Source organism: Lissotriton vulgaris, chromosome 2_1 (genome assembly GCF_964263255.1).
Source record: "Lissotriton vulgaris chromosome 2_1, aLisVul1.2, whole genome shotgun sequence".
NCBI lineage: Eukaryota > Metazoa > Chordata > Amphibia > Caudata > Salamandridae > Lissotriton > Lissotriton vulgaris.
The window spans coordinates 1522090851-1522097468 of record NC_141687.1 but is presented as its reverse complement, the minus strand read 5'-3'; positions in this window follow the sequence as shown (position 1 = coordinate 1522097468).

Sequence of the window (6618 nt, the reverse complement as noted above, 5' to 3'; positions counted from 1 at the left end):
CCTATTGGGGATCTGCTCTCACTCACCAGCAAAGCTGAAAACATGAATAATTGAGCATTACCATGCACCACCGGGTCTAAAGATCAATGTGAAGGTGTCAGGCTGGGCTTCCAGAATACTTTGATGAGGTTGTGACTCTGAACATCCTGAAAATGAGCATAGGAAGAATTTGGATTAGGTACAGGCGATTAATTTAACAGCCACATTTTATGTATGTCACGATGTTGACTTTCGTTTCGTACATTTTGCATCCATTTTTTATCTATCGCTTACTCATTTTTATATAAGTATTTCCGCCGGGACTCTGGCTCGAGCAGAACATATATTGTAGAGACTGTGAAACTGAAACGTGCTTCGAACCAGGACATCCTTTCCTGCCCAACTTGTCTCCCGTTTATGTCGCAGATGATGTTCGAACGGGAAACAATCACTACAACGAAGCCGTTTCCACGAATTCAGTAACCACGCATGCTTTACAACGCATGCGTGGTTACCACTATAACCTTTACCACGCATTCCTTTACTACGAAATACGTAGTAAAGGAATGTGAGTTAAAGGTCAAATAAAAAAAGAGGGGGCTTGGGGGGGATGGGGGGGGTCTCCCCCCCCCAAAAAAAACAAAAAAACGAGCGGATAGAAAAAAAGAAAACTTACATAAAAACGGTCTTCAGTGCCCCTGTCATCAATGAAAGAGCCTCCACAACGTCGTAGCGTAGCGTGTCCGTCATTAAATAAGTCCTTTTTTTATTTTCATTGACGTGTTTTGACGCTTGTTTCTGTGGTTGGTGGAAGTAAGGGCTGCTGATGAAAGGCGTGCAGGTGTCAGGTAAGAAAACAAATCTTTGTAAATAAAAATTACCCTGACTGTAAAGTATGAAGTGTTTCTCTCCTTTCCTTCTGTAGACTGACCCCTCTCCATGCCTCATTTCCCTGGATATAGCCTACTAACGCTAATAATAATATGCACAAATTGTTTAGCCTATCACTATCATTGTGTATATGTGCCTAAGGGACGTAAGATGTTTCGAAGATGTTTTTTAACCGTAGAATAATCCTGCGTACAAAAATGCTGCGTGCTAAAGCCACTTGCGAAGTAACATTCGCGTGGTAATGCCATGCGTGGTACTGGTTAGCGTGGTATAATCATATAACCGTTCGAACGTCTGCTCTGCTCGTGATATGCGAGTAAATAGTATGTCACGTAACATATATAGTGTTATGTTAATGTTAATGTTATGGTGATTTGTATAGCGCACGGCTGCCCCAGCCAAGGGGCGTCCCGGCGCTGCGAACAGACAGTTTACAGAGAAATAGAGGCGCAGAAAATGGAACAGTTATTGAAAGAGATGAGTTTTATGAAAAGAGAACCCTATTAGAGGAGGAAAAAATATATTTTCCTCGACCCCTGCGTAGTAGGATTTTTGTTGCCCGGGTTCAGACTCGAGTTCACTGCTGGCAGGGAGGTCCTGGGCTTTCAAACGAGCAGCTATCATTCTCTCAAGAGCACTATTTCTTTATGCTAACTGTCATTGCACCTTTTAAACCCATTTGCTTGCAAAACGCATCACTGTGTTTCTAAACCGTACGAGTGCAAAATTCATTAGCGTAATGTGCCTTAATTAGCATGCTAATTAGCTGAGTTTCCACAGTATGGAAACATATGAATTCTTACACACAAAGAATTCTTAATTTGAAGCGTCTCCAACGGGACCGGTGCCGTAGTTCTCCTTCTGTACAAGGCACAAGTCACTGCATGCACTACTTTTCTCTGTGGCATTTACAACACTACGAATCTTTGCAATTTACACACCACTAATATTGCTTAAGAAAATGAAGGATTTAGTGCATTTTTATCTTAGGTCTGAGTAGATCGACTTAGGTGGTTTTCTATTGGTCAATGTTGTAAGGGACCAAAATCAACAAACCCCACCTTCTCCAATCTCCTGAAGGGCGAAAAAGGTCGTGGACGGAGAGGGCAGAAACACTTTTTTTATACTCCTGTAGGAAGACGTGCAAAACATAACACTTTTTTCCCTCAAGACATTTACTGCCGGCAGAGGGCCTTTTACTAGGAGTGAACATTAAATGCAAATTCAACGATGTTCCCCTTTAAGAGTGTTTTTGTGTGTGTGGGGACTCTGACTATACTAGAAACGTCATTCATAGTAAGATTTACGCGCCAAACACTTCAGCAATACCTACTTTCATTCAATGGTATGTGTGCACGGATTGTTTGAAATTGATATGCCTACGATTTTAGATGATGACACCTGGTATTGCTACTGTAACGCAGCATTATAAACAATATCAACAGAAGATTATGAACCGCTGTACTTTTTAGTGCAGACATTCCTAAATAGATTTTTAAGTTGTTTCTGAGTAACAAATAGTTGTATCTACATGGAGCTGCTTTATTCCACAGAACAGCGCAGACATAGTTTTCATTTTATGTTTTCATATAAGAGATAACTTCGCGCCAGGTCCGTTCACTAAAAGCATCCATTGAGATAATAATTTGCATGCCCTAATATAAAGTTTGATCAAACATGCAATAATTTGTAAAATGAATGCATGCATTTGTAAATTTTATCTGCACATCCAAAGGACTTAACATCAGGGTGACCTGCTCTTACGAATGGACAAGCGAAATGACGGATCTCTGCGATTTGGCAGGGAGAGGAGGTAATGTAAACCTTGCCAATTCAGAAGCAGGTACCTGCCACACTACATCGCTATAAATCCTTTTCGTCTCACAGTGAACTCGGTTTTATTGAGGGACTGTTGTAACTGTCAGAACTTTAGACTTATGGCGCCGTTGCGTCACTTTTGTGATGCAGCGGTGGTGCAAAAGATGCGCCATGGTGCGGGGTATTTACAACGTGACGCATCTTCTAGATGCATCACATTGTAAAGCCTTGCGCCAGAATAGGCGTACCATCGCAGGAGGAGGCGTTCCGGCGAAGGAACGCCTCCCAAAAGTGGCTAAGTGAAATCTAGAAGATTTCACTCAGTCACTTTTGGGCCCATGCTGCGTCAAAAGCCTGCGCCTGCTTCAAGCAGGCATAAGGATTGATGCAGCATTGTGCACATAGGGCCCCCCTGATCATAGCTGGAGCTGTGTCGCGCTTGCGACACAACTCCAGTAATGCGCCGCTTTTACGCCACAGATGCGTGACGCATCTGTGCCGTTTTTGCCCCATGGCGCGCCGCATTGTAAATGCGGCGCATCAAGGGTGGCGGAGCTGCGGCGCACAATTACTGGCGCATCCCTGCCGATATGCAGGGATGCGCCAGTAATTGTAAATCTGCCTCCATACCTTTAAAGACTGCCCCAATGCACAGCACTGGTAAAGGTACCTGCAGGCTTGTATTATGCATTTGTGTTACTTATTGAACTGTGGGGGAAGATCTTTTCCCCAGTTCAAAATGAATGCCTTGCAACTCTGAAAGTTCAACTGAAGGAAACGACTCCTAAGGACAAGAACATAGTCATTTTTAATATGGAATCACTATTAAAAAATGCAATTTTATGCCTGACAAAGCAAACGTCGGTAGTTCGATTTTAAAAAACAATTGGAATAGTGTGTGCCTAAATGAAATGATTAAGAAGGATGTACACTTGTGGAAATCAGACCATCACATAAGGACCCTGCTTCAGCCATCTACTATCCCTTAAAAGACCTTCAAAGAGAATGCAATGGATAATAAGACTGAGTGACTTGATATTTGCAAGTTGAAAGGTTTGCCTTCACCAACCTATTTTAAGAAAGGGTTCACAACTCATGGTCTCTGTCTTATCTGGGGAAAGCTCATTAAACTTTGAACTTGATGAGATTACGCACCCCTTTACCCATTCTTGCAAATCGCAAACGTAATTAGATCTGCTTGAGTATTGACTTCATCAAAACAATGATTTTGACAGCTCTCAGAATCTATCACAACTTCTGGAAAAAACATACACAGAAAGGACTGTAGGAAGGTGATGAAATAAAATGTTTTTATTTGAATCAATTAGCCAATTAAATAACATATTGCCGAAGAGTACATGATTCAAATTAAGCCACAAACAGCATGTCACATAATTAACTGAACTATAATGAAGCTTTTCCTAGAATTTTATGAAGGAAAGTCTTACTTGCATTAAAGACACAGAGGTGAGTATTATGCCTTCGCTTATCTTGTTTTTAATAACACCAGCAGGCAAGAACCACATACAAAACTACAACTCACATAAGGCCAAAGAGAAAACGGGGTAATGGGAAACAATAGGACAAAGAAAAACCAAAAGGTGAGTATCAAACAGTACACCAGTCCTCTTGACTGTGAACAGCTCCTCTTTTTATGTGTGAAAGAAGTCAACGATAGTCCATAAATAAATAAAGGAAACATGGATAGAACCAGAAAACATGCTAAGGAAAAAGAAAACAGTTCTTGGCAAAAGTCTTTGCATCTGAGATCACAAAAGGAACATCCCAGGACGAATATCCAGATGAATCCAAAGTAGGCATCCTGGGAGATGGAAACACAACCTCAGTTTAAACTTTATTGAAAGCTTGCAGGCAAAGACGAAGCTACTATAAAGGGGGGAGCACCAGTTAAAACAGTGTTGAGGCTGGATAATACTTGCCTCTTTAATAACATTAAGACGTTCCTTCATAAAATACTAGGAAAATGTACATTTTATTGCAATACTGGAGGCTCCTATTGTGCTAATCTAAAGCAGATTAACAACCACAGAAGCAGAATTGTGATTAGGTTTACAATAAAATGTGCAAAGCATATTACATTTGGACCAATCAGCTGATCTGAGAATGTCCTCCATTAGTGACTCAACTCAGAAAACAGTAGAGTACATAACACTCCTGAATAAAAGAGCTAAAAAATGGAAGTATCAATGCCAGCTAAAGACATAACCTATCTAACCCAACGAGCTAGAGTAGGGGAGGAAACAGGATTGTGAGGCTTCCTGAAGGAAATGAGGGGTTGAAACTGAGAGGACACTTTAAGATCAATTGTCAGGGACTCATAAACTTTATTAGAACACTGTAATGTTGGGAGCCCCAAAACCCAAGAACATTAGCCCTGGCCAGGGCTAATGTTCTTGGGTTTTGGAGTGCTAAGATAGCAAGAACATTTTGAACATCTAAAATGCAAAGTCATGAATTTGGGGAAAAAATTGGGAAAAGGCTTGCAGTTAGACTGCGGATGAAGGAGTCAGCTAGGAATATTCAAGCTATGAAGGATAGCGAGGGGGCATCACATTCGGAGCTGCAAAAGATTCTTAATATATTTCAGACGTTTTATTCTGAATTATACACTCAGGAAGGCATGAATCGTACAGGTTCAGATTGGAACGATAGGCTGGATGTAGGGCTGAAGGTTCTAGAGCCTACGCTAGCTGGTCATCTGGACTCTCCTATAACGATGTCTGAACTAGAAGCTGCCGTTAAGAGTCTGGCAGTTGGCAAAGCAGCAGGCCCTGACAGAATTCCTGGGGAGGTTTATAGACAGTTTTTAATAATATTAAGGAAGAATTACTGAGTGTAATGCAGATGGCACAGTTGGGAAGCCCTCCTAGAACTTGGTCAGAGGTGACTATTGCAGTGTTCTGCAAGAAAGGTAAAGCCCCGGACTTGGTGGGATCTTTTCGGCCTATATCCCTACTAAATGCCGACAATAAAATGTATTCAAAGATTCTGGCTAATCGCTTATCTGATGTCATAGTCCCTCTAGTATCTCTGCAACAGCATGGTTTTTTACCTAAAAGAGGCACGGTAGATCACATAAATAAAATCATTACGCTATTTGATATCGCTGCTGTGAATAATAAAGAATTAGCGCTTTTTTTACTGGACGCAGAAAAAGCGTTTGACCGGGTGCACTGGGGATATATGCGGAGGCTTATGGACAAAATGGGATTCGGTCAGAAATGTATAACTTCAGTACAATCCCTTTATTCTTCACCAAAGGCTAGGATATCAGCCATGGGATTCCTCTCAGATTCTTTGAATATCACTCGAGGGACTCACCAAGGGTGCCCCTGTTCCCCGTTATTGTTTGACCTGTATATTAATCCTTTTATAGAACAATTAAACCGGAACATCCTTATCCCCCCGTATTATGTTTTTGAATATTCCTTTTCTGTATTCGCATATGCGGATGACATCGCTGTTGTAACTGCTAATCCAGGGACAACCATCGTAGAGATTGAGAGGCTCGCTAAAGAGTTTGGATATATAACAGGGTACAAACATAATGAATCAAAGACTTAGATTCTGTGCTCTGATGCTTTAACTTGGGAAGATGCAAGGGTGGTTAAAAAAGTCACTTATCTAGGGATACTGATTAAAGCTAATATGACGGAGTTGACCGAGACTAACTGGAATGAATTGTATGCCAAAATTAAGAAGTCTCTTGATAGGTGTATCTTACTATTATCGGACGTACCAACATTATTAAAATGAATGTCCTACCTAAGGTTTTATATCTGTTTAGGTCGATTCCTTTGGAATTCCCCAAACACCGCATACAGGCCCTGCAATCTCTAAGTGGTAAATTTATTTGGAGTCCTGGAAAACCAAGGCGGGCAATGAAGTATATGATGCTACCATTAGAGA